The sequence below is a fragment of the Lissotriton vulgaris genome, chromosome 6, assembly GCF_964263255.1.
Source record: "Lissotriton vulgaris chromosome 6, aLisVul1.2, whole genome shotgun sequence".
NCBI classification, from domain to species: Eukaryota; Metazoa; Chordata; class Amphibia; order Caudata; family Salamandridae; genus Lissotriton; species Lissotriton vulgaris.
Window position 1 is genome coordinate 1,062,961,774 of NC_141694.1, and position 21,051 is coordinate 1,062,982,824.

At 49.6% G+C, this 21,051-nt stretch overlaps 1 protein-coding gene and 1 pseudogene across 2 annotated transcripts in view; one reads left to right on the forward strand and one right to left on the reverse strand.

Moving 5' to 3' along the window:
- GNPAT (glyceronephosphate O-acyltransferase) overlaps nucleotides 1-21,051 on the forward strand; it is a 920,813-nt gene that overhangs the window by 748,213 nt on the left and 151,549 nt on the right. The gene's annotated exons all lie outside the window — the stretch shown is intronic.
- On the reverse strand, nucleotides 6,265-7,619 carry LOC147708419 (uncharacterized; annotated as a pseudogene).

The following is a 21,051-nucleotide window of genomic DNA, read 5'->3' on the forward strand; positions in this document are numbered from 1 at the left end:
AATAACCTCTCATGCCACCAGCTAGTCACACCTGCAACTCAGATAGAGCCCTTCTTTATGCAACTTTCGAACGGGAGTTACATTCTTAGAACGGATCACAGGTGCTGTGGCCTCGCGCCAGGGAAAAGTTATCTAGTACAAGTAACGTCCATGGTCAAATGTTGTATGCAAGCATTGTTTCCGAGCGGGCCTCCAGACATAGTGACTCCTCTCTGGCCTCATCTGGATCTCTATTCTATACGAATTGATACATTAAGCAAAATGAAATCTGTGCTTTTACAGACAACAGTGCCTATAACGTCATCTAAAGAGACGTATGATCTTCTAGTCGCAAGGACGGCTACTGAAGTCCATGACCTTTTATCAACAAATTGCCCCGTGCATTTCGTAGAAATGTTCAGCCAACTCCTTAACATGTCTAGTGCAACAAGCATCCCAGGCATATTTAAGACAGTCTTTACGGGACTGCTAACACCCTTCCAGGCAATTTTGGGAATCTTTCCTAATTTTGTGCACTCCATCTTTGGCGGCATACCACTATTTTTGGGACTCATCGCAGGGATTCTATTTTTGACCATCCTGCTACGTTATGGCAAGCCTCGGCTCAGACATAGCTCCCATGGGAATGGAAGAGACAATCCTAGCAATGCGCTACAGGGACAGGATAACTAACGTCCTAGGATTGGCCAGGCTGAGAGATCTAAACATGACCTGGTTCCTTTCATTCAGACCGATATGGCAAAATTGCATTTTACCTGTGCTACGGTGTATGCTTTGCGGCGATGAATGCGTGTTGGACATCTGTCTTTCACTTCCATCAGCAGTACCAATGGACGTCGATACTTTGCTCAGTCCAATAACGGCTCACGCATTGTGTTGTTCCCAGCGGCTACCAATCCTGATGACGGTATTCGTGGAGACTCCTGTACTACAGCCAAGTGGTAACAGTGGAGCGAGTGACAAAAGCAACATCATCCAGGTACAACGTTCTGTGAGCATTTCTGGTCCTGCCTTCGATGACAGAAATCATTCTCACACCTGCCAAGTTACAGCGCTATCTAATTTGGTTGAACTATCACCTGATTTTGTAGACCAATTCTTTGCGAGCCTGTCTGATACGATGTTCTCACCCATAGAGAAACAATAACTTTTGAGAAGCTTTCCGACACACAGCGTTCCCATGAACTCTGAATTCGGCCTTCAGTTTTGATCAACAAAAACTGCCAGGAGCTTTGGAAATCTATTTTCTTTGAATTGGACAATTTTTTAAAAATATTGACCCTCTCTTTTTGGCACGAACAATTCTTTGCTTAACGTAAAAACTATTCTTAGAGAACAGAAGCTTCACACTTCTATTTCTAAACACATCTAGAGACATAACAACATGACACCAGCCTCTAGCACACATGTTATTACAATGCATTTTTATGTGATGATTTATCTCGCATTTCTTCTGTCAGAGATACTTCATGTGTAATTCTTTTTGCATAATCGTTCATTGATTTCATATGCAATACCTTTTGAATGATTACTATGCTTTAAAAAAAAAAAAAAAACGTACAGTACCTAAAATTCCATGTATTACAAGTACGCCTATTTCGAATGCATTTATGTATTTTGGGGTGGGCAATGTTACACATGCATCTAATTGCTTAGTTTTAGTAATTTTGATGGACATGAAAACGTGGAGTGGGTGTTGCGTGCTTATCTAGGTTCCTGATCGATACTGTGACCTTATGCCCCTATTCGGCTATAAATCCATTTATTCCCTATATTGGCATAACCGTTCAAGTGCGATTTTCTGAAAAGTCATCTCTGGCCTCACACGAACAGAGCCACATTCCAGCATGACTCTCTGCTACTTCCTTTGCGACCAATTAGTGCAATGACAGTGCAGCAGTCACTATCTGATATTCCTAGATAACACTCCGAGTTCTTCAACAAGATAAAAACTTAGCAAACCTGGAAATCCCCGCTTGCTATGTTTTGATTAGTAATGGAACTCTAATGAGCAACTGATAACTGTCACTTCCTAGTGACATCTTTAATTGACGTCTTATGTCCAGCAAACTTGCGTCAAACCCGGCACCTGTCAGGTATAAATATTACCAACGTTGCCTTAAGCAATGAGAAAGATACGAGCTGCGAGTTCGTTCCCTGTTGCTGATGCCAGCTGCCTGCATGACCCTGTGTTGGTAAAAACTAGCACTCTGTCGCTGCAGCCTGCTATCCTGTGGTGGTGAAGCTGCTGATTACCATTATCGCCGCTAAAGCGCGACCTATGGTGCAGTACGCTTGAGGAGCCGAGCAGCCGTCCTCTGCGAAGACATCCAGCCCAGCTGCCCGCGGACGCTGTCACCCCTCCTTCCTCGACGCGCTGAGAGAAGCGAGCTGCATTTCTCGTGCAGAGAAATCCAGTCCCGGCGCTTCCGGTTTACCCTCGCGGGTGACTGGGATATCGAGAGAGACCCCTGAAGGAGATACCAATCCTCCATCATTCTATTCAGAGGTATGGTGTTGACTAAACCCTTAGACGAGAATTCTTGAAACAAACCTTGGCAAAACCAACTTAACTTAAGCTACTTACTTACTCCCCTTTTCACGTGTTAGGCTTAGGTCAGGCACACTGGGGTAGGCTTAGTTAGAAGCACCAGTTGAGTATGTTAGCCTAATGTATATATGACTGTATATATGTTTTATTACTTTTAAACCATTGTATGGCTAAGAAACCATATCAATGCTTTTACAGTTCTATTTCGCAATACTTATCTTACTGTACGTACTTTTTATAATAACAGTTATTGCAATTGTGGCAATACATTTCTCTTGTACGAGAAGAAAGACTGTTCAATAAATGTTAACCCTTTATTGATAAACGCCCGTCTCTCTATTCTCTACATACTGTGAAAGTAAACTGCACTAGACTGACTGAGTGAAATCTGTGTCTATTGTTTCACACGACCCTAGAGATCGACTCTTGATCTGAGGAGCAAAGTTGTCATGTTGCACGGTTGTTGGAAAACTGAATCCCTTCTTGTCTGTGCCCAGGAAGCTGATCACTTCCTATGCAGAGAAGAAAGTTTCCAGTGACCTCTGAGCTAGTTGGTAACACAACCCAATTAAGTTTAGCATAGTCAGTGGAGGCCTGGAATATCCGCAGTTCCACGTCGATACTACTGTTTATGTTATTCCAATGCGCAGGGCCTAGTGGGAAACTAGGAACTACACTACACAGTCAAATATGGCTCCATAGATTCACAAGATTTTAGCATAACAGATTTTCTTACAGTTGGTTTTTGAAGCTCCACACCTTCCCTTTGCATACTCCTATCCATGAGGAAAGCCTGTTTAATTACCTCCACATCACCTATTACAATCCTGCTCGCATGTTCAAACAAATCCAAACGTCCGAGCCTGGAGAAACTAGATTTCAAGTAATTTAACCATGGGGTGCCTATTGCCTTATCCTGGGACAAAAAGTCTTTCATGATCAAATGAGTCAATGGAATGTCCACATTTAGCCACAAGTTTAGCCAACATGTCAGCGGGCGTAAAGAAAAAATGTCGCTTAAGTATTGTGCCCCCAACTCTTCATGTACTGCAAAGTTAGAAGTTCCATCTGGGACACACAAGAGGCGCTTCATGAAAGAATTTTTAGCAGTCTGTAACTGCTCCCCCACGACATATCCCCACAGTTCACTGCCATAAACAGCAGTGGCCACTGATTTCGCATTATAAAGTTTCATCATGGCACTGGTAGGTTATTTCCCCAGTTTTGCCGCAAAGTTAAAAATGGAGGCTTTCACCCTGGCCAATTCACCTTTCTTCTTAACAAGATGTGGACCCCAACTAAGTTTATTATCGAAAATAACCCCAAGATACGAGAATGATTTCGATACAGGGATAACTACATCATCTAGCTTAAACAAGAAGTTTCTACTTGGCTGTTGGCCAACTTGCACTATGAATGATTTGGAATTGTTGACCAGTAAGTCTCTGTCTGACATACAGTTTAAAAGCGTTAAGTAGAGCTTGGAGTCCCCTCTCAGTTCTAGAGATTAAAACGGCATCATCTGCATATAAAAGAACAGGAATACCTCGCCTACCGACTCTAGGACAGTCGGCATGAATATTCTGCAGGTCGCTATCTAGGTCATTGATATGAAAGTTAAAAAGAAAGGGGGCTAGGATACAACCTTGACGCACACCCTTTCTCATGTCAAAATTACTAGTTACGCCCAGATCCTGAGAATACCTTACATTGGCACTAGTATTACTGTGTAGGTCAGCAAGGAAATTAACAATCCCATTATCAACACCCTTTTCCCTCATGGACTGCCAGAGCTTTCCCCTGTTAACACAGTCGAAAGCAGATGACAAGTCCATGAAGGCAAGGTGGATTGTACCCCTCTCCGCTACAGTGTACTTGCTTAGAATTAAGAAGAGATTAAGGCACTGTGTTATAGTCGAACGTCCACCGCAGAAGCCATACTGAGCGATGGACATGATGTTATTTGCCAACGCCCAGTCCGACAATCTTTGCAGTAGCATTCTACCTACTATTTTGACCATAGAATCTATTAATGAAATTGGCCTATAACTGAGTGGGCTACCCCTGTCCCCCTTCTTGAAGACAGGAACAATTGTGGGGACCCCCCATGATTGTGGACAACCACCTGTTGCAGCCGCATTGAAGACCGCCTCCAGTATGGGTGCCCAAAAGCTAGGGTCAGACCGATACAAGTCTGGGGGGATACCATCAGGGCCCGGAGCTTTCCCAGCTGTCAATTCCACTATGCCCTCCATAATCTCGCCTCTTTCAAACCTAATAATGCTATCACTATCGCAAGGGGGAAAATTAGGGATTTCCATTGACGTGCAACAGTATAATTTTTTGTGATTTACCCACTCATCCTTAGTTATGCAACATTCCAGACCATCACCCAAATCCTGCACCAGGAAATGTTTCTTTACCAATGCCCAGAATCTAGAGCTGCACTTCAAGGTATCTGGATCAAGAATCTCATTCCATGCCTCCTCTCTTAAAAGGTCCTTGCGTGTGGCAATAACTGATTTATATTCTTTCCTACACGCTTGAACAGTCAATTTTACTCTGGGGTTGGCTGCCAGAGCCAACCTTAAATTGCGTGCTGCTTTAGAGCAATCCTGGTTAAACCATCTTGGTCCCCTGACTTCTATGTTTTTTGCAGGGGCCAACATCAGCTGAGACACTTTATCCGACAAATTTTGAAAACTACCCAGGACCCTAATTGGTTCAGTCCCAACTGTGGTACAACTCAATATTTCATCTGTACAAGTGTCTGTTATTTTTTTGTACAGCAGATCAGCAGCAATCATAGACCATCTAAGGCGGCATCTTCCATCAGTTGTGCTAAGACTACCAGAAACACAATTACGGGTTTCCTTAACTACCCAGGGACCCTTCAACTGAACGGTGAGTGGGTTATGATCACTAAACTCACTATTTTTAATAGAGAAGGAGTCCACAAAGGACTGCATTGGCAATGTGAGTAACACATAGCAAATGAAAGTTCCCCGTCCATGCCCTTTAAAGGTAGGGGTATAAAAACACTTAGTAGGGTCCCTCAATTCCATAGCTATTATTAAGTCTAGATCATTCAATAAATCGTTGAGTAATTCCCCTTCAACTGTGTGTTCCATGTGCAGGCCCTGGGATCATACACAATGCACATCCGAAATGCATTTCAGCAAGAGATCGCCACATGGATGGACATTAAAATCACCCATAATCAAGAGGTTATGGAGACATTCTTTCATAGAGGAGCGAATAAAATCATTTAGTGCCAATACTTGGCTGAGAGATGAGCATAAATTTACACCATTATAAAAATTAACCAGGCCAGCCAAACAGTTATCTCCAGTTAATATCAACCCAATAATACCTGGGTTGTCCGTTAAAACTCTACGTATATTACAAGGTAAAGCAACAGAAATGAATGTAACTAATCCCCCCTTTGGCCTACTCCTGCTAGATGCAGACGCGGGAACATAAAATGATTTATAACCTTCAAGGAAAAAGTCACATTCAACCGACCAGGTCTCCTGAAGACAGATGATCTGATATTGCTTAATGAACCTGATCCAGTTACAATCTCCCATCTTTGAACCCAATCCCGCAATGTTCCAACAGATTACATGGCTACCATTCGTTATCACCTCGAGAGTCCCTTCATGACCTTCTTCTACCACATATTTCTTTCCTTGCCCCACACACTCCTTGCGTCAATCACACGCCTCCAGGCCAGAGAGCAAGTCATATCTGTTCTGAATGTCCACATTAAAACCATTTCCACATTGGATAGCAGCATTATATCTATTATGTGTTTCCACATTGGGGCCATTCCAACGGTGGTCATTAACATTATACAGATATGGTGTCTTCAGTGCCGGTGTCAAGGACTGAGTCAGTGGCCTGAATTTCCTGGGGTCAGGGGGGGCTATAATCAGATGGGCATAAAAATAGCCAAGTGGGCGAACACATACACTGTTCACGTTATATACTAGAGAGCCTGCGCTTAGTAATACTGTTGCCACATGTTGCGGGTGCTTAAAATTTACGACAATACAATCCCCACTGGCGGTCTTACTAGGCAGACCAATCCAATTCACCCTTCGCGTTGATAGTATTTGATCAGAGTATTTGGTTGGAAATCCACAGTTTTTACTCAACCACGCAACTGTTTTGTTTTTTAAGGAATCGTGAGATTCCCCATGAGACTGGGCAGAAAAGTCATCAATAGGCGGAACATTTGTTAAAACCGCCACATAAGGAGCACAATCAGGGGGCAAATTGATATAGCGACTTTTCCTTATATGTTTGAAGTCAGGCCTTCCTTCAGACTCTACTATGGGTTGTCTATTCTGATCAGTTGCTAGTGGTTGGGCAGGGGGAGCAGATTCGGTGGCAGGTACTTGCCGACAGATCTGCCGCACATTCTCTCTCCTGGTACTCTGACCCTTATCTACTACCTTGGGTGGAGCAACTGGGGCTGTGGCCAGATATGCTGACACTAGACCACCCAGTCTATCCACTTCTAGCGACACAGTGTCCAGCTTAGTGGTCAGGGGTCTCATCAGATCTTCCATTTTAGCCTCTATTTTTGCTACTATAGAGCTAACAAGTAGGGAAAATTGCTCAGAATGTATGAGCGTACCCCCCTCTTTATTTCCGTCCACAGGACAAGGTCCAGGGATAGGGCCATTGCAAACTACTCGTGGAGGATCTACTCTTTATTTGTTGTGCTTCCCCCCACGTTTAGATTACAATTTTCTACAGGATCTCACAGGTCTGGTTACTGGTGGCGCCTGCTCTGATTCCTCAATAGAAGTATCAGGCAGGACATCAAGTGTCTCCCTATGTACCTGTACTACTGTGGTTATAATAGCCCGGTCACTTGTAACATCACTATTTTCCAATGCAATGTCCCCCAGTGGAGGCGAGGCCTCATCATGTAACAAAGGGAGACTCACTCGACCCAAAGAAGCCCTTCTCTCATTGTTGATTTGGTTCACCTTTTTAACCAGTTATCCATGGTGCCCAAACCGGTAGCAGACTTATCTTTTTTAGGATTGGACATTACACAGTCTTATCCTTACACAGTGGGAGATGTGTGCAATGAGAAAACAATCGGAAAATATCTAAAGCACTTTACACAATTAAAGATTATAAACAAAACACCAAAGTCTCATGTGAATCAAGCAGTTGTTAATCAGTACGGAACGAAATCAGGGTCTGTGGCCCAGCCTAGTCTCTTCTGGCCTCTGAGGGCCACAGAGGGCCCGCCCTTTGCCCGGGCTGAGCCTGGCTGGTCCCGCACGCGTCCCGCGACGTGGAGGGAGCGTCTGCGCTTTAGTAGCACCTCCGGGCGCGATGAGGGCGGGAAACCGGAAGTGCCCGCAAAGCTCGCTGGGAGCTGTAGTCTCCGGCCGCAAGATGGTGCAGAGCAGCGACGGGGAGACTCACAGCGTGTGCCACTCAGGAGCAGCTATCCAGGTCAGCGGGGCAACAGGTATGTCCTCGGTCACAGATAGCCCCCCGCTCCACCGAGGGAGCGTCTGCGCTTTATTAGCGCCTCCGGGCGCGATGAGGGCGGGAAACCGGAAGTGCCTGCAAAGCTCGCTGGGAGCTGTAGTCTCCGGCCGCAAGATGGTGCAGAGCAGCGGCGGGGAGACTCACAGCGTGTGCCACCCAGGAGCAGCTATCCAGGTCAGCGGGGCAGCAGGTATGTCCTCGGTCACAGAATGGCCCCCCGCCTATTTAAGATATACTTATTGAATTTGAGTCAGTAGCAGTCATATATGAGCTTATAACTTTCATCATATAAAGGTAAAAAGTGCAAGAAAAACAATCATTGCTTCAGTTATGTACACAGTTTTGTTTTTCTGTGATGTTGTTGGGTATAAATTTCAAAATTAACAAGAAGGTGACATGTCTTCATTAACTATCGGTACACTCAAGATTACATTACTTTGTTTGATCTTTTTAATGTTATTTTTTATTGTCCATAAGAGCAATATGAGATACAGCATTATACTTTTTGCCATGTGCATTAAACATTTAATGATTCTTCAATCAACCATAGTCCAGTATAGCAGCTCGGTCCGTAGATTAGCACATCCAAAACCATAGAGATTTTAACGTATAAAGTGAGTGTAGGAAGGGGGAGGCTCTAGTTGGCGCAGTGCAACACTAGCGACAAGCAGGGACTCTCTCTTCCTCGTCAGGGCTGAGGGTTACCTTCCAGACAACCTCTGCTTACCCTCTAGGTAGTGTGGCTTAAGCAGTCGTAGGCTAATCTTTGGGGCACATAGGGTTAAACACTTGCAACAGTACACCTTTACAACCAACCCACCACACAACGAGACCAGACTGTATTCTGTAAAAATATATATCTTTATATAGATTTTAAGCAGGCTTGTGAATACAGTCGATATAGTTTACGAAAACGGTTGCAGATTACTTAATTCGGGTTACCACAGTTCTTAGGCAGTTCTCTTGAGGCCCGTAGGCCGGTGTTACTCAAAGTTCTTGTGGAGCCGGCAGCTTCCAGGGGATCTGTCCCACGTCGCGTTGCCTTCCCGGGGTCGCTGATCGTTGCGGCTCTTCAGCCGAGCAGGTCACTGGTCTTCCGGGGCAGCGGTGTTTTGTGGCGGCAGGGTCCTCTCCTCGTCGTCCGCTCCGACCCTGGAGGCGGCGGCTGTGCGGTGGTGACAAGTGGCAGTACGGTCCCCAAGTGCAGGACGTACCCAGCCAAATGTCGGTGCAGCTGTGGACTCACAGCTGGGCTGTCGGGCAGGCTACCGACTTTGCGGATCCTCGTAGGGCAACTGTCCGTCTTTGCAGGTGAGTGGCTGCTCGTTATGCAGTCACCTCGAGAGCTCGGACCGGACGGGTCCTCCTTTGCTTTGCTCTCGGGCTCCCGGTGCAGTTGCGGTCACGGTGTTCGGGCCAGCGGCGGCTGGTCCTTACTTTGCTCCTGCTGTTGCTGTGGGCCCCGGTCACGGTGGTCAGGTTGATGTCGTTGCCTTGGAGGAGATTCCTCCGTCAGTGCTGCGGCGATGATCAGCACCCGCAGTCGCTTTCTTCCAAGGGGGTAGCGTCCACTGGTCCTGGGACGCTGGTCAGGGGGCAAGTTCAGTTGCAAGCCCTTGGAGATCTCTTTAGCAGAGTTTGGCACAAGTAGAGCAAAAGTCTTTTCGTAGTCTTTTTGTCTTCCTCTCCTTCAGCAGCAAGGCACCAGACACAGGCAAGAGTCAGCACCCTTCCTTGTCTCTCACGGTCCTTCTCGTAGGGCAGAGTCCTTCTGTGGCCCAAACCGGATCTAATTCTCAAGGAGCCGGGCTCCTTCTTTTATAGGCCAATTCTTTTGTTCTCGCAGGCCAGGGGGGCCTTTGCATAGCCACTCTCAGTTCTGGAGTACCCCGGCGGGTGTACTCCGGCTTCTGCTTTCAGTGTGAGGGGCAGGCGCATCAGACGCCCCACAGGAGGTGGAGCCAGCATTGTCTGGACAGGGGTGGCCAGAGTACCTTGTTGATGGGGGCTTCGCCCTTCCTGGGCCAGGTGCCGGCAGAGCCATCCGCCGCTCCCCAGGAGGGTGGAGCCAGCATTGTGGTGGCCGAGCACAGTGACAGTTCGAGTCAAGAGGCACTCCTACCTCCCACTAAGGTGTAATCTGCGCATTCACCACCTGTCATCCCTCCAGCCCTGTCACTCACACATCCCAGACAGACAGATACACATACCAGCAGAGGCGGCTGAAATGGTTAAGCAAGCAAATGCTAACTTTCTAAAAGTAGCATTTTGCAAACCCAGGATACTAAAATAAACTTGACTACAAGAAATATCTCATTATCCTGAGTTCAGGCATACTAAACATGACTCACTACCATGCTCCTTGAGCCTGCGGGGATTATAGGGTGTAATAATCCTCGCAGCTCAGTCTGGCCTAATGGAGCAGGTAGCCTTCAGTAGTGAAATACGGTCTTCGTTGTAAGTCACTACTAGGACATGCCACGCACATCAGGGCTTGTCCTACCTTACACCTACAACGCACCCTGCCCGCAGGCCTACCATAGGGGTGACTAATATGTAGTCAAGGGAAGGGTCGGTGCGGGCAAGTGGGGACACTTGCCCAGCTAGCTTGACAGTACGAGACCGCACGCGGGTTCTGCGGTCGCAGTTCCCAGACACATCTTTACGGCTGCTTCGGTGGGTGGCGCAACCAGCGCTGCAGGCCCACCAGCAGTATTGGCATCTACAAGCCCCGGCACTCTCTCGTGCACTTTACTAGGGACTAACAGTAAATCCAATGCACCAATCGTGGATACCAATCGTATGTACAATTTACAGTAGGGAGCACTTGCACTGCGGCACGGATCAGCCGTGGCGCAGTGCCCTGAGTATCGGAAAACCAGCAAAACATCGGAGGCACATCAGCAAAAAGTGGAAGGGAGACTCACGCCAAGGTGCCAGGTCTAACATGTGTCCCCTCCAGCTGAAATGTGGGGGGAACTACCCTTCCCCAGGGAGTTCCACATCACTAAGGCGGAAAAATCTGGACAGACCGTCAGCGTTGGCGTGATCGGTGCCAGGGCGGTGTTCCACCGTAAAGTCCATACTCTGTAGAGAAATGGACCACCTCAACAGTTTCGGGTTCTCACTCCTCATTTGCATCAACCATCTGAGGGGCCTGTGGTCCGTCTGAACTCGGAAGTGAGACCCAAACAAGTAGGGTCTTAGCTTCTTCAGCGCCCAGACCACAGCAAATGCTTCACGCTCTATTGCACTCCACCTACTTTCCCGTGGAAGTAACCTCCGACTTATGAAGGCTACGGGTTGGTCAAAGCCCTCCTCAGTCATCTGTGAAAGAACAGCCCCTACACCATGCTCTGAAGCGTCTGTTTGCACAATGAACTCCTTGGAGAAATCGGGGGCCAGGAGCACGGGCGCCGTGCACATGGCAGTCTTCAGGGTGTCGAAAGCCTTCTGACAGGTGTCAGTCCAAATCACATTCCTGGGCTGCTTTTTCGAAGTCAGCTCTGTCAAGGGGGTCACAATCGTGCCATAGCCCTTGACAAACCTCCTGTAATACCCAGTGAGCCCCAGGAAGGCTCTCACTGCAGTCTGGGTCTTGGGGGGGTTCCCAAGCCAGGATGGTTTCGATTTTGGGCTGCAAGGGGGCTACCTTGCCACTCCCAACTTGGTGTCCCAAGTACACCACTGAACCCTGCCCAATCTGGCATATGCTTGCCTTGATTGTGAGGCCTGCTCTGCGCAGGGCCATCAACACTTCCCAGAGGTGTCGCAGGTGTTCGGGCCAGGTGCCGCTGAACACCGCGATGTCATCCAGGTAGGCGGCACTGAACTCGTCCAGTCCAGCCAACACCTGGTTGACCAATCTCTGAAAGGTGGCAGGGGCATTCTTCATTCCAAATGGCATAACCCGGAACTGGAAATGCCCATCTGGGGTTGAGAATGCCGACCTCTCCTTTGCCCCATCGGTCAAGGCGATCTGCCAGTACCCAGACGTTAAATCAAACGTGCTGAGGAACCGGGCAGCCCCTAGCCGATCAATGAGCTCGTCAGCTCTGGGGATGGGGTGCGCGTCAGTTTTCGTGACTGAATTGAGTCCTCTGTAGTCCACACAGAACCGGAGTTCGGGTGTGGCTCCCGGCGCAGCAGCCTTCGGAACCAAGACCACGGGGCTGGACCAAGGACTGCTGGAAGACTCAACCACCCCGAGGGCAAGCATCTTGGAGACCTCCTCCTTGATGCAGGCCCGTACCCTGTCAGTTACCCTGTAAGCCTTATGCTTCACCGGTAAGCTGTCTCCAGTGTCCACATCATGGACGCACCAACCTGTGACACTCGGAACCAGGGAGAACAGGTCTGGAAACTGCCCCAGCAACTGGCGGCAGTCCTCCTGTTGTTCGGCGGTCAGGGAGGGTGAGAGGTTAACTCCATCCACTGACCCATCCTTCTCACAGGCCACCAAGAGGTCAGGAAGAGGCTCCGACTCCTCCTCCATTCCGTCATCGGTTGCCAACAACATGCCCACTTCGGACCTTCGCAAGTGGGGCTTGAGGCGGTTGACATGTAGGACCCGCAAAGGGTTCCTGGGCGTCTTCATGTCCACCAAGTATGTCACGGGGCTCTTGCGCTCCACAACCTCAAATGGTCCTGTCCACTTATCCTGAAGGGCACAGGGCTCCACTGGGGCCAAGACATACACCTCCTGTCCAGGCTGAAGTTCGACCAGAGTGGCATTCTGATCGTACCACCGCTTCATTTCCTCCTGGCTCGCTTCCAGATTTGCCTCGGCAAGTTGTCTGAAGCGTCTGGTTTGGTTTCTGAAGGCCAGCATGTAACTGTATACATTCTGGGGAGGTTTCCTGGGAGATTGCTCCCAGCCTTCCTTTACCAAACTCAGTGGTCCTCTCACGGGGTGACCGTACAGCAGTTCAAAGGGGCTGAACCCTAGGGACTTCTGTGGTACCTCGCGATATGCAAAAAGCAGGCATGGCAAGAGGACGTCCCACTTACGCCTCATCGGACCTTCCAGGCCCATGATCATGCCTTTGAGGGTTCGGTTGAATCTTTCAACCAACCCGTTACCTTGGGGATGGTAGGGTGTGGTGAACTTGTACGTTACGCCACACTCCTGCCAAAGGGACTTCATATATTTCGATATGAAATTGGTCCCCCTGTCGCTCACCACCTCTAGAGGGAATCCTACTCGTGAGAAAATTCCCATCAGTGCACGCCCCACCACGGGAGCCGTCACTGTCCTCAGAGGGATGGCTTCAGGGTACCGGGTGGCATGGTCCACCAAGACCAGGATGAACCTGTTGCCCATGGCTGTCTTGGGGTCCAGAGGCCCAACGATGTCAATACCCACTCGCTGGAATGGCGTACCGACCACAGGGAAGGGTTGGAGGGGAGCCTTGTTCTTCCCTCCCGTCTTCCCACTTGCCTGGCAAGTCGGACAGGTTCTGCAATAAGCATCGGAACTCTTGTGCATTTGGGGCCAGTAAAAGTGGGTGACAAGCCTGTCATAGGTCTTGTCCATCCCCAAATGTCCTGCTAAAGGCACATCATGAGCCAGACCCAGTAGGAAGGCTCTGAACTTCTGGGGTACCACCAGCACACGGGCTGACCCAGGTTCAGCAGCCTTAGGCTCCGAATACAGGAGGTCGTTCTCCCAGTACACGTAATGTGTTTTGGCCTGAACACCATTGGCCTGGTCTGCAGCCTGCTGCCGCATACCCATGAGAGAAGGGCATTCTTTCTGCTCCCTGCAGAATTCCTCCCTGGTGGGTCCTCCTTCTTGCTGCCAATGGGTCAGCTCAGGCAGGTCCCCCAGTTCGGCGATCTGTTCCCCTGTAGGCTCCAGGGCATCCCCCTCAAGGTCTGCCTCCTCCTGGACCGTAGGAACTTCAGGGGCCGGCTTCCCGCGCCCCCTGCGCCTTCTCCCTAAGGCCGGTTCCTGGGCCTCTCCTTCAGGCCCCAGGACCTCTCGATCACCCCTACTGGCTGCCATTGACCGGGTGGTCACGCACACCCAGTCGGGCAGACCCACCATCCGCAGGTGAGTCGTTTTCTCCACCTTTTCCCAAGGGGAGTGCTCCAAGTCGTTCCCTAGCAAACAGTCAACAGGCATGGTTTTTCTCACACAGACCTGCAGAGTACCAGAGACCCCCCCCCCCCACTCGAAGGGAACTTGAGCCATCGGACACTGACTCTCAGAATTATCAGCGTTGATAACCCTACAGTAGGCATGGGGTACAACCTGCTCTTGAGACACCAGGTGCTGCCTCACTGCAGTCACACTGGCTCCTGTGTCTCTAAGAGCCTCGGCTTCCTTACCATTGATGATCACCACCTGCCCATATTTCTTAGTGTTAGAGGGCAGGTAGTTCGTAGGGATCATCTCGCTGTCTCCTAACGAGACCAGGGTCATGTGAACGGGATCTCCACCCCCCGGGACCATCATTTCTTCTCCCAGGTGAACGCTAGTCACTTGTCGGGGCGGAGCACCAGTGGGTGCGGGTTTTCCAAATAGGCGACACTTGGGGTCACTGGATATGTGCCCAGGCTCGCCACATTTGAAACAATTGAAGGGCCCCTTTGGAACAGGTTTACCTGTCGGGGCCCCATTCTGCTTCGGGGGTGGGGGAGGCTGAGAACCCTGCTGCGGATTCCCTTGGGAACTAGCTTGGGGGCCTTTTTGGAACCCTTTCTGTTTTCCCCCCTTGTCCCCCCCATTCTTCTGCTGGGGACCCTGCCCACTCTTGGCGGAATCTCCCACGGGACCCTTGTGGACCCTGGTGCTGAGCCAGCGGTCCGCCTCCTCAGCAAGCTTCCTCGGGTTGGACAGCTTGCTATCGATCAGGTGTTGGCGTAACTCAGGAAAACAGTGATCAGACAAGTGCTCCCATGCAATTAAATCAAAGAGACCTTGAAAATCATTAACTTTGTTACCTTTCACCCAACCATCCAGTGCTCTGCAAAAGTAAGTCACATACTCCACATACGTATTCCCAGGCCGCTTAGTACATCCCCTAAACTTCTGTCTATACATTTCAGGGGTAAGCCCGTACCTGTTCAATAAAGCTTCTTTCATGTGGGCATAGGATCTCTGATTCTTAACGGGCAAATCTAGCAAGGTATCTCTCCCTTCGCTAAGGAACCTTCCCCACAACCCCGCTCCCCAATCCTTGTCAGGGACCCGGTGGGAGGACATGGCTACCTCGTATGCCCTAAACCACTGTCCTATGTCATCCCCCTTAAAGAACTCCTTAACTACGTCCTTCGGGATGTGCACTCTTGACTCTACCTGCACTGGCGATGTGCTGCCACCAGAGGGAGGCCGATCCAAGTCTCTCTCCTTGAGACTTATCTCCCTCATTTTTATTTCGTAATCCATCTGGTGCTTTCGCTCTTCCAGCGCCATTCTTTTGGTTTCAAGCTCCAGCTGGATTTTCATTTCTGCCAACTTTCTCTCGTGATTCCGGGTTTCCTTCCTGTCCGCCAGCTCCTCTGGCGACAGGCCTTTACCCAAGCTGTGCTCGCTGTCTTGCCTCTCTAGATCGATCAGATCCCCAAGCGCATTCTGCTCCTCCGTCGTATTCTGCTCGGCGAGGACATCTTGCTCTTCCGGGGTCTTTCTGGACTCCACCCAGGCTTTCAGGGCCTTGTAGAATTCCGGTTTGTTTTTGCAACCAGCGTGCGGAACCTTGAGTTTCCTACAGAAAAACTTCAGTTCCATCTTCGAGTATTTGTCCAGCTTTGCGGCGTCCCACTCTACCTCCAACACTTCGGAGGTCGTGGACTCTGCTCCATCCAGGCTCTTTGTGCCCGGCATGGCTTCTGCACTCGGAATCTTCTTTCAGCAAAATTCAAAAAGCAAAGTCTGTGGCTAAGTAACTGGACCGTAATCCTTGTGTAGTGGTCAGAAGCTCAGGTATAGATATCGCAAGTGTAAATTCGAAATCCCACCGCTGCCACCAATGTAGGAAGGGGGAGGCTCTAGTTGGCGCAGTGCAACACTAGCGACAAGCAGGGACTCTCTCTTCCTCGTCAGGGCTGAGGGTTACCTTCCAGACAACCTCTGCTTACCCTCTAGGTAGTGTATCTTAAGCAGTCGTAGGCTAATCTTTGGGGCACATAGGGTTAAACACTTGCAACAGTACACCTTTACAACCAACCCACCACACAACGAGACCAGACTGTATTCTGTAAAAATATATATCTTTATATAGATTTTAAGCAGGCTTGTGAATACAGTCGATATAGTTTACGAAAACGGTTGCAGATTACTTAATTCGGGTTACCACAGTTCTTAGGCAGTTATCTTGAGGCCCGTAGGCCGGTGTTACTCAAAGTTCTTGTGGAGCCGGCGGCTTCCAGGGGATCTGTCCCACGTCGCGTTGCCTTCCCGGGGTCGCTGATCGTTGCGGCTCTTCAGCCGAGCAGGTCACTGGTCTTCCGGGGCAGCGGTGTTTTGTGGCGGCAGGGTCCTCTCCTCATCGTCCGCTCCGACCCTGGAGGCGGCGGCTGTGCGGTGGTGACAAGTGGCAGTACGGTCCCCAAGTGCAGGACGTACCCAGCCAAATGTCGGTGCAGCTGTGGACTCACAGCTGGGCTGTCGGGCAGGCTACCGACTTTGCGGATCCTCGTAGGGCAACTGTCCGTCTTTGCAGGTGAGTGGCTGCTCGTTATGCAGTCACCTCGAGAGCTCGGACCGGACGGGTCCTCCTTTGCTTTGCTCTCGGGCTCCCGGTGCAGTTGCGGTCACGGTGTTCGGGCCAGCGGCGGCTGGTCCTTACTTTGCTCCTGCTGTTGCTGTGGGCCCCGGTCACGGTGGTCAGGTGGATGTCGTTGCCTTGGAGGAGATTCCTCCGTCAGTGCTGCGGCGATGATCAGCACCCGCAGTCGCTTTCTTCCAAGGGGGTAGCGTCCACTGGTCCTGGGACGCTGGTCAGGGGGCAAGTTCAGTTGCAAGCCCTTGGAGATCTCTTTAGCAGAGTTTGGCACAAGTAGAGCAAAAGTCTTTTCGTAGTCTTTTTGTCTTCCTCTCCTTCAGCAGCAAGGCACCAGACACAGGCAAGAGTCAGCACCCTTCCTTGTCTCTCACGGTCCTTCTCGTAGGGCAGAGTCCTTCTGTGGCCCAAACCGGATCTAATTCTCAAGGAGCCGGGCTCCTTCTTTTATAGGCCAATTCTTTTGTTCTCGCAGGCCAGGGGGGCCTTTGCATAGCCACTCTCAGTTCTGGAGTACCCCGGCGGGTGTACTCCGGCTTCTGCTTTCAGTGTGAGGGGCAGGCGCATCAGACGCCCCACAGGAGGTGGAGCCAGCATTGTCCGGACAGGGGTGGCCAGAGTACCTTGTTGATGGGGGCTTCGCCCTTCCTGGGCCAGGTGCCGGCAGAGCCATCCGCCGCTCCCCAGGAGGGTGGAGCCAGCATTGTGGTGGCCGAGCACAGTGACAGTTCGAGTCAAGAGGCACTCCTACCTCCCACTAAGGTGTAATCTGCGCATTCACCACCTGTCATCCCTCCAGCCCTGTCACTCACACATCCCAGACAGACAGATACACATACCAGCAGAGGCGGCTGAAATGGTTAAGCAAGCAAATGCTAACTTTCTAAAAGTAGCATTTTGCAAACCCAGGATACTAAAATAAACTTGACTACAAGAAATATCTCATTATCCTGAGTTCAGGCATACTAAACATGACTCACTACCATGCTCCTTGAGCCTGCGGGGATTATAGGGTGTAATAATCCTCGCAGCTCAGTCTGGCCTAATGGAGCAGGTAGCCTTCAGTAGTGAAATACGGTCTTCGTTGTAAGTCACTACTAGGACATGCCACGCACATCAGGGCTTGTCCTACCTTACACCTACAACGCACCCTGCCCGCAGGCCTACCATAGGGGTGACTAATATGTAGTCAAGGGAAGGGTCGGTGCGGGCAAGTGGGGACACTTGCCCAGCTAGCGTGACAGTACGAGACCGCACGCGGGTTCTGCGGTCGCAGTTCCCAGACACATCTTTACGGCTGCTTCGGTGGGTGGCGCAACCAGCGCTGCAGGCCCACCAGCAGTATTGGCATCTACAAGCCCCGGCACTCTCTCGTGCACTTTACTAGGGACTAACAGTAAATCCAATGCACCAATCGTGGATACCAATCGTATGTACAATTTACAGTAGGGAGCACTTGCACTGCGGCACGGATTCTCCGTGGCGCAGTGCCCTGAGTATCGGAAAACCAGCAAAACATCGGAGGCACATCAGCAAAAAGTGGAAGGGAGACTCACGCCAAGGTGCCAGGTCTAACAGTGAGAATAAACCATTGCCTTCCCCGTTGCATTAATTCTATAGAATCTTCCTCAAGAACAGATTATTATCGTTATCAATATTTATGTTCTGCTTTTCCCCAGTATCACCTCAATAAACATTGAGAAAGTCAATTCTACAATACCCAAATTTTCCATGCCTTTCATTCTGACAAAGTAGCTAAGCTGTGTGAACATCGAGCAAGCTGATCATTTTGGGTATCTGTGTTTTAGTATTGCAGGGAATGTTCATTGGCTACCTACACATAGCATACATCAACCCCTTTCAGTTCTCTCCTTCATGTGAAATTTCCATGCGGGCTGTAGTCTAGTATCTAGTGGATCAGTTTAGTCCTGCAATATTGCAGCCTAATCAGCTAGGTATTCCATTCATTTTTCATCCCTGCTAGTAAGTGTCATCCAAGTATCTTCATCTACCGCCATTTTCCCTTATCTCTAAGACAACTGGTAAGGAGAAATGCCTGTGGCTATAGCAAATGTATTGTCAGTACACATATTTTGCTAGTGCACGCATTGTCACTTGCAAGAAATTTTGATTTCTTACGGGGGGATTAGAACCCACCCTTAGGATTAGTGTAGAAAGCTGGCTCTATATATACTAAACCTAAATGATGTATAGTGTGCACAGAGTCCAGGGAGACCCTAGAGGTATAGCAGAGGCTAACTTAGGTAAGTACTAACAGCTCTCTTTGTGGTAGTGTGGGTGAGCAGTTAGGCTTATCCAGAGTGTGTTAAGCATTTAGTATATTCACTCAATCAAGAACTAATACACACACTCAGATATAGAATCCAGACCAATTAGGTAAGTTTAAAAAAGATCTACTTAAGTTTTATTTTAGAACTAAGCAGGGCTTGGCACCGGTAAGTGATATATACTTTCAAAATGCAAGACTGTTCAAGTTCATGCAGTTGTGCTTGAAGTTACAATTGTTACAGGTTGGTAAATACTTTGAAAACATTTTCAATTACACAGATATAACTTTTTCTTTTCTTTTGGATTACTTTGAGTACTGGGGTGGTATGCCTATTTAGGATCTCTACATACAAGTTAAGTATGACTTTTTAAACTTTGCAATTGAGTTCACTTTTTCCCATACATTAACAGTTCCTCGCATAAAACATTTTTTTGCCCAAAACCTTAAAACATGGTTATCGTTTTGAAGGTAAGTACTTGACTTACGAGCATGAGCTTTGGGGGTTAGGACCAAGGTTCCCAAAGGTCTAGATGGGCACTGAAGTTGCACCACCAGCGGCAATGGGGGTCTTCGTTTAGGGACTGCTGACGAGCAGGCCACTCGTCTGTGGGAGCAAAGCTTCTAGGGTCAAGGTTAGCACTGCAGGGGCGAGCACAGGAGCTGCACCACTAGCGGCACTGGGGCGGCTGGGTACAGGTTGCTAAACTGACGTTGGGGACCCTGTGTTTCCCAGTGGACATCTTTGGTTTCACAAAGATGCTGCAGGCTCATGCAGGGAGGCTTCCTTAAAGCGACCACCAGCTGTAGAGATAAGTTGGGATCTTGAGGGGATGCCTGGCACCGTCTGTTGGGCCACCCAAGGCCGTTGGGCGTCGGGTGCAGGGGTGTCTTCCGCCGTTGTTTTTTTTACCAGCTCCGGTCGCTGTTGTGGGGACCCTTAAGGTAGAGGCTGCAGGCTTCGGCTTGAGGCTTGTGGGAGGTCGGGGATCACCAGATCCCATGTCGGGATTGTTGGGGAGACCTCCTTGTGTTGCTGGGCCACTTAAACTCAGGCTGTGGGCGCCGGGTGCAGAGTGGTGCAGAATCGCGGAGTTACCAGAATCCGGATTCTGGAGGTGAATATGTGGTTGAGCAACTTCAGTACTCACGGGAGACAGAGTCTGTTAGAAGGTTGCAGGGCAGGTCCTCCTGGCTCTGGGGGTTGCTGGCTGCTAGACGCGCCAGGCTTCTTGCTGTAGGCAGGTCGTAGACAGGACAGGCAGTTAGGGCTGGGGCCAAGGCAGTTGGTATCCTCTTCTCCTTCCTGGGTCAACACGGCTCTTCGGTCCTTCTTCTTTCGTCCTTAACCCCTTCTGTGCTGATGACAAAGCCAGCTCGTCATGGGTGTTACCTGCCCTGTGCTTATGACGAGCTGGCTTTGTCATGAATAATGGGGATCATCAATCTGCAGCACAGGAGGGGAAAACCCATAGCAGCCAAGGTGTTAAATATGAGGAGGCAAAGTCCAGGGTCGCCCCTAAATACTAAAATTAGAGATGTTAAAGGGTTGTGCAGGTCAGGACCAATGGGTCCCTTCCTTGGGGTGGGTACACCCCCTATTATGCCACCCTCCAGTGGGGGGCATGAGCCTCTTCCTAATTGGCTGAGTCCTCTAATCTTCAAGATGGAAGGAACTGAGGTGTGTGCTTCACTTCGCCTCCCCCACCTGAAGGGTGGGGTTGACAAAGGTGGGACACCTCTCTTCCTAGCTTGGATTTCTAACTGATTCTCCTGCCCAAAATGGGGGCCAGAACCGGTGGGAGCCAGTTGCCTGGGGCAGCAAAAGACAGGGACAGCGTCCAAAGGCAGCAGGCCTTTGAAGCTTTTCCTTTCGTGGATCCAGCCCATCCTGGGGGAGGAGGCAGGACACCTTTGCCCAGGATGGGCTTTGTTTCTGGACCCAGAGAGCGTAGGCTCTG